General features: G+C 35.3%; 1 protein-coding gene across 46 annotated transcripts in view; it reads right to left on the minus strand.

The window, feature by feature from the left end:
- The window catches only part of MLIP (muscular LMNA interacting protein), a 263,432-nt gene that overhangs the window by 196,796 nt on the left and 54,516 nt on the right, over nucleotides 1–12,120 (minus strand). The window contains exon 2 of one of the 46 annotated variants that reach the window (XM_072832604.1): nucleotides 9,019–9,123. The exons of the other annotated variants lie outside the window; for them this stretch is intronic. The gene's annotated coding sequence lies outside the window, so the exon portion shown is untranslated. The remainder of the gene's footprint in view (nucleotides 1–9,018; nucleotides 9,124–12,120) is intronic. 46 annotated transcript variants of the gene reach the window in all.

Genomic DNA, 12,120 nt, shown 5'->3' on the forward strand with positions numbered 1-12,120 from the left:
TAATATAAGTGTTTATCCCTTTGACCTGATACATAAAAATGTTTATATCTTTAACCTAATAATCCAACTTTTGGAATCCGTTCTAAGAAAATAAATGGAAAATGAAAAAAAAATGAGCAAAGACATTTGTAAGAGCATTTTAAGAGAAAAATATAAAGATAACCCAAATAATCAATAATAAAAAATTGTTTAAGATACATATGGAAATTTGATGAGTGATTCTACAGTTAAATGTAGAAAGGACATAAAAAATGGTATTGAATGGACAAAATAAAATACAAAATTATACATATCTTTTGATTATAACTATATATGACATAGTATATATGGAAACTGAAAGAGATCATCAAAAATAATCACATATAAAGTTATCAGAGTCAGAAATCAATTTTGCTATTGAAAAAATTGTTTGAATAGGTAAAAACATTAAATCCACCAAAAGTGTGACATGAGGAAAGGGAGGGGTGAAAAAATTATATTGACTAGGTAAATCACAGGTTGCCTGGACTGGATGTTCTAGAAGAGATTTGGGCGACCCGTCTGAAGAACAGCTAGAAACTCAGGAGAATGGAGGGCACCCAAGTACAACCCAGCTATTTCAAATGCTATCTAAGACTGACCTGCCTGGAGCATCCCCCATTTATAACCTCATGCAAAATTAATATAAATCTCACTAGTACATTCTTCCTTATAGTTTCTCTGATGCCTTCATGCTATAGTTTAGGATTTTTGTGATTACTTTTCTCTGGGAAGAAATAATGACTTAGCATCCACCATTGGTGCAATTCCTTTTATATATTCAGTAGTTATCTTTGAATATGCATCTGTATCTTCTTTAAAAGGATAGGAGAACTCTATCCTTGATTCTTTTTAACTAGAGGCAACTTTAATGTAAAAAAAGATGCTTTTTTAATAATTTAATCCTAATAACAACAGCACACACGCGATGAGTACTGGCTACAAGCTGACATTGAGTCAACACAAGAGATAAATGTACATCTTGCAGTTACCAAAGTTTGAGAGACTTTTAAAGAAACTTGGAGTCCCAACATTCTTGTAGCACACACCCTTCCTTATCATCCAGATAAATTAAATACCCTAATCCTATCAGGCATGGATGATAGGCAAACAAGTGGAAGGACAAAACTGCAGGCTGTTATAATATAGTCATCAGCAGTCAGTTACCTGACACTATGAAAATCTTCAAACTTCTAATGCTCCTTTCTCCAGAATTGAATAAATATAATCACATGCTCTGGGCTCCATATAAATGTGTACCTTGTCAACTTTGACCCTGGGAATTCAGTGGAGCTAGTCTCTTAAGTCAAAATTATAGGGCAGCCCAGGTGGCTCAGCAGTTAGCACCACCTTCAGCCCAGGGCCTGATCCTGGAGACACGGGATCCAGTCCCACGTCAGGCTCCCTGCATGGAGCCTGTTTCTCCCTCTGTCTGTGTCTCTGCCTCTCTCTCTCTCTTTCTCTCTCTCTCTCTGTGTCTCTCATGAATAAATAAATAAAATTTTAAAAAAAAATTACCCCCACACATCTGAGTTATTTCCAATCTAAGACCAAAAGGTTTTAGTTATTGGAAAGCAAAAGTTATTAATACTGTAACTTCCAGCAAGCAACATCCAAACAAGGAAAATTTCTAAAGTAGGCTTAATCTGTTTCCAGTAAAACTCTAATTAAAAGTTCTGATAAAACAAATTATTTAATTTAAACCCATGAATGTCTTTTCTAATTCTTTGTGCTAATTAAGTTCAGTGTGGAATTCTAAAAGTGGACTCTCTAAGTGCAAGTATCTGCCTTGGACAATAAAATCTGGACTAAGATTTTTATTCTCTGTACTGAGAAAGCTCACACACACACACACACACATACACACACACACACACACACAGTCACACATCCCTGTTCTAGCTCTGCCTCCCCCGCTCATCTGATCATGTCTATTTTTAAAAAGTTTTGACTTTTAGGGTAAATATATATTGAGAATTTTTTTTACTATAATGATATCTGCTTACATGAATCCAAGTGACTTAACTTGCTTAACACCTATTTACAGTACATTTACACTGAAATGATAAGCAAGAAAATTAACCATATGTACAAAGTCAACACACCATTGTTAAATATGCCAAGTCATATCTTTATCTTATGCAAAATATTTCCCATAAATATTACCAAATATGTATGCTTCAAATGTAATTTTCTTCTGTGATTTTTTAAAGTACACATACCCATACACAAGTACATATATACTGATGCAGAAAGCATTAGGAGTTCTTCAGTTAAAAGAGAAACAAGGTGATGGGAAAAAGGTAGAGGAACTGAGTGATCAGAAAAGCCTCACAATTTCACTCATTTTAATTATGGTTCTGAACATTCATTTATTTATTCCACAAATATTTATTGAACACCCACTAGGCAGCAGGTACAAGATCTGATAAATATATGAAAATGCTACTTTAAACATGACTTTTTCTCTACTTTCATTTATTTTTTAATAACCATGGATAATTTCCTTAATTGTTTTTTTCTGCTGTAAAAAAACTGAGAAATAGATATTAAAGTTAAGGCAGGAATAACAGTGGCTTGGAGCAGAATTCTGTTGAGGGATGGTAAGTAGCACCTCAGTTCTTCTTCCTCACCTCTCAAGTCTCATCTGATGACACTCCAGGGCCCAGAACAAGAAAAGGTATCTGTCTGCCTTTCAGGGAAAATTTCTAAATCAGATTATATGAGAGGCTTCAGAAAGGTGAGCAGCTGGTGACTACCCTACCATAGATCATCTTAAAGTCTAGAGTTGTTTTGACTTAAACATGGAGGAGAACTATAAAGTTTTTAAATAAAGAAATCATCTGATTTATTGACCTGGCTGTGGTAGACAGGATGGAATGGAGAGATTTTTCAAAAGTTCCTTAAAATATCCCCCAAATAGGAGCTATTAAGAATAGGTGGATTGAATTCAAAAAACATTTTAAACAAAGCTTTGTCAGAACTTGACAACAGAAGGGAGTAAGAGTTGGAAAAAAGTAAGTGAAAATTGTGATTGGAATAATAAGAGTATCATTAATAGAAAAAGAGAATCAGAAGAAACAGCCTGTTGGAGAGAATTAATACATTAGGATAGCATTTGGGTTGGAAGTAAGGAACATTACAAAAAGTCCACATGGTTCTAATATTAAAAGCAATTTGTTCTCTGCTTTGGTTCATTTGCCCCGGTTACTCAGATAGGGAAGGATTGGAATTTATGTCTCTGTATGCTATTACTGTTTTGATCACAAAGGTGTCTAATGTAAAATTAGGTCAGCTGGAAAAAATTTCAGAAATCTTTTAAAATGAAATGTTTAAAATGTTGTAGAGCAAAAATAAGGACGTTTCAAAGGAAAGATTTTTAAAAGGCAGTGGTTTAAAAAATAGAACCAAGTTGATAAAGTAATAGAATTGTCACAAATCCCTAGGCAATCCTTGTGCTATAACCTAACTAGGGCTTCTAAACTGACTTTTGCTTGATCTTCCACCTCTCTTCTAAGATTTTCCTTCTTAACCCCATAACATTCTGATCACTTCTCTTTCGTCTTTCACATCCACATTAATATCATTATAATAGGACTTGGATTTATTTTTTACACAATTTCCCCAATGTAAACTCCCTGAACACAGGGATTATGTCTTACTTATTTCTGTGTCCTGATACAAGCACAATGTTTAATACATGAAGGTCTCACTTATTCAATGCCATTTAAATTCAATTTGTAGGTTTTGTCTCTGGAATTACATATATTTTTCAAGAGTTGGAATCTGGTGCCTGGCATAAAATCCTAGGCCCCATGGAATAATAGTGTCAGTGGTTACTTTCTTAAGTTGTCCACCTTACTATTAGGAAAAAAATATACTGCTACATTTGATTTTCAAGGCAATGCCGCAAAGTTTTACTCCCAATTATGGATAAGGAAATAAACTCATCTTTTAAGTGATCAACTCAGAACTACATAGATGGCAGGTACAGTCTAGAACTCAGCCCTCCTGATACAGTTTTGTCCACTGCTTATCTGGTCCTTGTTCTTAAGACAGGTCATCCAGTTAACTGAAGCCATTTCCATGTTCTCGCCTCCATCTTCTTCCTCAGTCAGCCATTTTTCTACTAATATGGTAAGATATTTGCAAAACAAAGCCAGGTTGGGAAAACTGCTTAGATGAGTGAAATTAACAAAGTGAAATTGTTTGCTTCTTGTGGCCCAGATGCTTCTCCCAGAGATTTCAATTTTGCTCAATTCCTTTATAAACTTTCCACCACTGTCACCATTGTCCACTGCAGCTACAATTGTGAAACACAACACAGACTTAAAATTTTTTACTCAAAGAATTGATAAAAGTTTAAACCTCAGTCCATGTCCCTAGTGAACATCCCAAGGTCTCTCTCCTGTTTACCCATCTGCTTTCCTTCTCAGAGCATCATTGTCAAATATGCATTAGCTGTGTCTTCTTTCTCCATTAAACACATGTATTTTTTTTCTCTATGTATCTGTTTTCTATCCTTGTACTTTTTTCCTCTCCTTTTATCCTTACTTTTTTTTTTTCTTCTCCTCTTTTCATTTTTTTTTCTTCTTCTCCTCTTTTCTAACTCCGTTCTGGCTACTTTATTGCCCTTGCTAAATAACTGCTGTTCTTTATTCTCTTTGGCAGCTACCTAATTCCAAAAATAAAAAATTGAAACAATTGTTACTCATACAGCCCTTGATTAATATATTGCCCTTGATAGTAAAAATGGATCCCACCTGTATCCCATAGATTTCATTTTCATCTAAAGACATCTACATGGTATTAAAATATGTATTAGCTAATGGCTAGAGGCAGAATAAATGAGGTAATAGGACTCAGGTCAGAATTCAAAGTGGGAGTGACATTTGATAACTTTGACCTCCACACATAATCACTAATATGTAGCCAATGAACATTCTCATTCAGCTGAGATTTGCTTCCTGTTTTCTCTGACCTGGCCCTTTGTAGTCATTTATGAATATTGGTTTTAACAGTGAAAGGTCAAATTACAATTAGGTAAATAGATTCTCTCCAAGACTTCATATATCTCAGTTGAACTTGTTAAGAAGATAGAGTTGCTAAAATAACAGTGACTGAGGAAAATGTCAGTTAAGCATGAAACACTTTATAATTTTGGTAATAAAGCCATATACTTAAGATATAATATTGCCATCTTTAAAAAGTGAAGTAGATAACTATAGCTTTCAGGGTTTCTGGAGGTATCTAGGAATTTCTGGGAGAATACTTGAAACTATACATTTCTCCAGACACATAGTAATTTAATATGTCATTTAAATTTTTCCACTACTCTAATTCCCTACATTTATAAAGTGAATTTAAAATTTTCAGAAAAGAACATTAAAAACACTATCTGAGAAACCTTTCAATAGAAGTCTACTTTTTCAACAGAACTTTTAGGGAAATCAATGCATACCATTACAAATGAAATAGATCTCACTTTTTATTGTTTCCAAATATTTTGAGAACTAAACAAGGAAACACATATTGGAGAAAAGAAACTAAATTTGCCCAGTTTAATGGAATGATCACTCCATTCATTTTTTTTTTTTAAAGATTAGTTTTTATTTATTTATGATAGTCACAGAGAGAGAGAGAGAGAGAGAGGCAGAGACACAGGCAGAGGGAGAAGCAGGCTCCATGCACCGGGAGCCCGACGTGGGATTCGATCCCGGGTCTCCAGTATCGCGCCCTGGGTCAAAGGCAGGCGCTAAACCGCTGCGCCACCCAGGGATCCCCTGATCACTCCATTCATAATGCAAAGTAATAGATGACAAAGTTAGACACATGTTACCGCTCTCTAAACAACCATTAACTGAATATCCAATCATTATAAATAAATGCTAGCCTTTAAACATGCCAATAATACTAAAAATAAATATGACCATAGTTATTTATGGTCAGCAGGGTATTGCAAACTATATTCACTGGTGAATCCAGGGTAATTTACTCACTAATTATATAACTTTTTTTAAGATTTTATTTATTTATTCATGAGAGACACAGAGAGAGAGGCAGAGACATAGGCAGAGGGAGAAGCAGGCTCCATGCAGGGAGCCCGACATGGGACTCGATCCTGGCATTCCAGGTTTACACTCTGAGCTAAAGGCAGATGTTCAATTGCTGAGCCACCCAAGTATCCCTAATTATATAACTTTGCACCTTCATATCTCTATCATTTACAGAAAATATAAAATTTGCAGATTATGATTGCCCTTTGACAATCACATTCCAAAATTTTAATAATTGCCTTCAAATTTTAATCCATATCCTATTTACTCAAGTATTTTTCTTCTTTGTATATTAGTCTCAATTTTGAGAATAAAGGGGAGGCATTAACAGGAGTTAGTATTTTAATAGTATTACAGCAAGACAACTAGAAATGCCTAAGTTTTCCAGTCATTTCAACTCTAAGGAATTCCTAGGGAACCTCATATACAAAGATAAATCAACTAACATTTTATTAATAACTCTGCAAATACCAGATTCCCCAGTGAAATGTTTCAATTAAAAGTCTGACCTTATTTGAGGCCTAAGCACAACCTTTCACTCTATCCAAAAAGGTAGAAGCAGCAATTTTGGCTGAAAAGAATAGAAGAAAGGAAGCAGAGGAAGCAAGCTAAGCCCCTAGGAAAGGTGTCCGAATACAGTGCTTCAGATCTTTGAAGTAGTAAACATATTTCTCTCTCTGTCTTTCCTCCCTGCCTTAAAAAGTATACCCAACCAACACATCAGTTTCTAAATTATAATTATCATTATTTTTATGAACTGGTAGGACTTTCCCTGTTTGTTGTTGTTGCTGAAACCAGCCAGGTTCAACCACAGAGTTTTAAACTCCAATTGGGGCAGCCCCAGTGGTGCAGAAGTTTGGCACTGCCTGCAGCCCGGGGTGTGATCCTGGAGACCTGGGATCGAGTCCCGCATTGGGCTCCCTGTATGGAGCCTGCTTCTCCTTCTGCCTGTGTCTTTGCCTCTCTCTCTCTCTCTCTCTCTCTGTGTGTGTGTGTGTATGTGTGTATGTGTGTGTCTCTATGAATAAATAAATAAAATCTTTAAAAAAATAAAAATGAAAGATAAACTCCAATTGACTTCAGTGAAAGAAGTCAGTAAGTTAACGTCCATGTAACTTTCTCTGTATCCCTTCTTTTTTGTCCTTCTATCTCTCAGTCCTCCCCCTTTGATTCCATGTTCCTACCCCAACTCACTGTGAATTACAATTGTCTTTATTTTTTTTAAGATTTTATTTAGTTATTCATGAGAGACACAGAGAGAGTGGCAGAGATATAGGCAGAGGGAGAAGCAGACTCCCTGCAGGAATATGGGACTGGATCCCAGGACTCTGGGATCACGATCTGAGCCAAAGGCAGATGCTCAACCACTGAGCCACCCAGGTGCCCACAACAATTGTCTTTAAGGAAATATTTGATATTTACTTGAGGAGCCAATGTCATCAACAATTTCTTGTATGAGGTATGGACAAGGGACCTAGTTCTTTTCACCTAAATCAATATGGCACCGATTCCTGGTCATATTCTTTAGTGCTTATCTTAAAGATCACCTGAAGGAGGCTTTTCCTGGCCTTTAGACCTAAGCTAAATAGTTGTGTCTTCTGCTTCTCTTTTGTAACTAATCACACAGTTGTTTAAAGACTGCCTTTCTTCTTAGAATATAAGCCCTATAAAGACAGGCAGATGGTCATGAGCTGATACAGCACATCTGTGCTGGTTAGATAAAGATCTCCTTTTCCCAAAGCAGATGCAGCCCCACATTAAGGCACAGGCTTATCACGTGGAATGTCACCTGCACTTCAGTCCCACTAATGCCCTTGGCAGCAACACATGCAGGCACACAATGCCCTAAAGGCAGAGAACATATTTATGTTTTTACCACTGTATTCCCAGTACCCAACACAAAGTCTGACATTCAGAAGGTGCTTGATAATTACTTATCAAACTAAATTTTAATCCTTGAAATGTTGACATTTGAAAGGAAAGACTTAGTTAAAATACAGCCTTTCAATTAATTTGCCCAATTAATGTACCTATACCTTTCTTTTTCCATTCCCCTTCACACACACACACACACACACATTTTTACACACAGTGCAAATTTCTTTTTGTTCCAAGCCTGTAAGCCAAAATTACTGCTTATTTTAGTCTGACTCCTATAACCTAGCTTTCCAGTGAAAGTTTCAGAGATAAAATGGAAGTAACTATGAAAGTTAACACAGTGTATTATTACAGGTCAGATTTTTCTCTTTTGTTAATACTTATTAATATATTTGTTGATCATTTAGTCTCTTTTTTTACCACTCTGTCTCAAACAGTTTATAAAGATCTTCTAAAGCCTCTCAATAAAACTGGAGCAACTAGAGCTCTATTTAATTGCAGAGATTATATATTGTATCTTGGAATCCTTAAGCAAAACATTTTACTACATTCAGGACATAAATTTTGATCCATTTATATACATGTCCATATATATGTTGGGAGATATATGATATTCCTAACAATTAGTTGTCCCTAAATAGAACAAACTGCCTCAAAAAAGTAAATGACTTGCCATGACTGATCAAGCAGAAATAGGTTATCTGTCATGGCTGTCATAAAGCAATTACTCAGGAAGGAGGAAATTTTGAGGAAATCTGCACCCTCAACATTTCCTGAGAATACAGATCCTGCTACCAAAAAAACAGCTACTATTCCCATGAATGCAAATTTATAGGTATTTTACCAATTTATTATCCTTTATAAATAATAGAATATAATAGAATTACTAGGAATACATTTTGTGCTGAGTTTACTGTAACAGTTGTAAAAATACCAAAATTAATTTGGCTTCCTTCTGCATCCCAAGGCAGTACTCACACCAGATTAACAACTCCAGAACTTAGAAACTTTCCAGGACTCATGATCATAGCCCCAGCGTCCCATGACCCCTGTGGAGCAGCCATACCTAATAGTTTTCCGTGTTCTGGGTTAGAACCAAGGGTCAACACCATCTCTGCCACTAACTAGTTGTGCATGTCCTGGATCATTTCTCAATGCCTCATTTCCTGATCTGTAAAATGAGGATGGGAATGAGAGAGAAGAAAAGAAAGAAAAGAAGAAAGAAAAAAAGAAGAAAGAAGAAAAGAGAAAGAAAGAAGAAAGAAAGAAAGAAAGAAAGAAAGAGAAGAAAGAAAGAAAGAAAGAAAGAAAGAAAGAAAAAAGAAAGAGAGAGAGAAAGAAAGAAAGAAAGAGAAGAAAGAAAGAAAGAAAAAAGAAAGAGAGAGAGAGAAAGAAAGAAAGAAAGAGAAAGAAAGAAAGAAAGAAAGAAAGAAAGAAAAAAGAAAGAGAGAAAGAAAGAGAAGAAAGAAGAAAGAAAAAAGAAAGAAAGAAAGAAAGAAAGAAAGAAAGAAAGAAAGAAAGAAAGAAAAAAGAAAGAGAGAGAGAGAGAGAAAGAAAGAAAGAGAAAGAAAGAAAGAAAGAAAGAAAGAAAGAAAGAAAGAAAGAAAGAAAGAAAGAAAGAAAGAAAGAAAACCAAATCATCTGGGTTACTGTGAGGGGTAAAGGAGTAAATACACATGAAATACTGAGAATCCTAGCTGACTCAGGAAAGTACTCAATAAATGTCAACCTTATGCCCTTGGGCAATTTTCTTATCTTTTCTGTGTCTTGGTTTTCTCATTTATAAAGCATATACAAAAATAACATTCCTACCTTAGACCATTGTGAAAATCACAAGAGAGATGGAAAATTGCTTTGGAATCAGCTTCTATGCAAATGCCAGGAGTGAATAAAACTAATACATATTATGAATGGATAAGCAAATTCTTTCTTCTTTCCCTAAAAATACTTTTTTAAACTTTCTTCTCCACTTTGTAAGAGAAACATTTCACTAAAAAGAACTAGGAATTATATATCAAAGTAGACAATAGCTGTGGAAATAAAGGCATTCTTGCTGGGAAGCTTCCAGAGATGGGTTTTAGCATTATTTTACATGTAGATGATTTGGGCTTTTTCAGTATCACAGAGTGAACCAAAATCACACTACACAGAAAAATAAAAGCATTCTCTCAGAAGCAGACGAGGTCTCTCACTCCTGGGTCTCCCACTGTTTCCTTCTGCAGGTATTCCCTAGTGCATCAATTCCTAGAGCAGTCTGTCAAAGATGCAGGGAGCAGAATGACTTCCAACAATGGGAGAGAGCAACATCTTCCCAGAGTGGGGAGAGAAGATAGAAGAGACCAGCAAAAGCCTCTGTGATTACTCCCAAAGATCTCCTTGACCTTCCACATTCAAGCTGCGGTACAGTGAGTCCTATTTTAGTTTTTTAATGAAATCGTACAATTTCCTAAACTTGGTCAACCGAGGGCCAAACTTAAAGATGCAAATGCAAAGTCTTACACTTAGAGCAAAGAAAGGTTTGCCTCTGTGCATAATGGTTGAGACTTAGTTCAATAGCAGTTCAAGTGATTTAGGTTCAGAGAGTAGGTGGCTTCCAATCCTGGCATGTGTCCACAGTGTGACATGCTAACAAAATAATTCAAGCAAGCGGTTTTTTAAGATATCATTTTTCTTATTATAAAAGTGGCATATGGTTATTGTGGAACATTTTTTAAATATTTATATATTTATATTAATATACACACATGCAATACAAAAATTGTCCTAAGTCTCAAAACTTGGAAATAAGCCAAATAAAATGAGATCTTAGATTCAAAGCTTCATGAAGGCAGAGATTTCCATGTAAAGACAAGCAAAGACACTGATCTCTGCCCTTAAGTAACTTAGCAGGTGCTTCTCTCCTTCAAGTGTTACCTTTTCAGGCAGTCTCTGAACACTGTTTTAAATTTCTCGTCAACACACTCCCTGTTTAACTTTCTCCATAATACTAATCATGTTTTGAACATTTCTGGATGTTTAATAATTATATTTACTCATGTGTCATACTAAGAAAACTAGCAGATTATAAGTGATTCACTTGCTTCCATATTATATCTTTTTTAATTTATTTTCTTTATTATCCCCCTATTTTCACCAAGATGCTAGTTTGCTAGGATATTTCCAGAGTTAAACAGTGCCTGGAACATAGAAGGCAACCAGTAAATGTTTCTGACTGAATTAAAGGGTAAAGAAGACTCCATTCTTTTCTAATAATCATAAACCCCTTGTCCAATAAGAAAGGACTGGGTAGATAAATGATTATTCTTCTATGAAGTGAAATATACTAAAACTATGTATCTCTATAATTAATAGCATGTAAAATTTCCATGCTGTTATTAGATTTTTGAAAGTCAGGTTATAAAAGAACATATGTAATAGGAACCCATTTTCAATCTAGTTGAATATTCATAGTGATTTATTTGAATTTATTTGCATATTCACAGTGATACATAGTACCTGCTATATGTCTGGCATATGTTGTAAGGTCATATGGATGAAAAAAAATGTCCTCAAGAAACAGACATAAAAAGATAAGGATGGTATAACTTGATAAGCACTATGATGAATAAATGTGTGTTCCTCCTGCCTTGGGAGAGGTCTGACTTCTTGGAAAAATGGGTAGGGAATAGATACCTCATTAGAGAAAACGCAGTTTATATGTGCACGTTGACTTTAATGGCAAAGCTGCCAGGAGAAATATTATCTTGTTGATGTATGTGATGATGCAATCTTCTACTTACCATTCAAAAGCACAGCCACTATTTTCATCTAAATTATTCCTGATCACAATGAGATCTTGCAAAGAAATATAGATTATAACTGTCTTGATATCTTTGATTTAGTGCTGATTACAGGTGGGGAATGGCATGGAAATCCAGAGGATTGCAAAGAAGTATGTTTTTGCTTTGAGTGCGCATTCCATTACATGGCGATACAGTACTGGAATTGCAAGCAGATTTTTTTTTTCTTTTTTCCCCCCACCCTCCTTAATAACAACAAGGAAAACGGAGACTTGGTAACTCAATCTGATACAATCCACCCTGTTTGTCTTCAGTACAATGTGTCATTTGCGAGTTCATCCAGTATCTTCCATTACAGGGTGGGGAGCAGCTAAGAATAGCTCGCAAAA

The sequence above is a fragment of the Canis lupus genome, chromosome 7 (assembly GCF_048164855.1).
Source record: "Canis lupus baileyi chromosome 7, mCanLup2.hap1, whole genome shotgun sequence".
Lineage (NCBI taxonomy): Eukaryota > Metazoa > Chordata > Mammalia > Carnivora > Canidae > Canis > Canis lupus.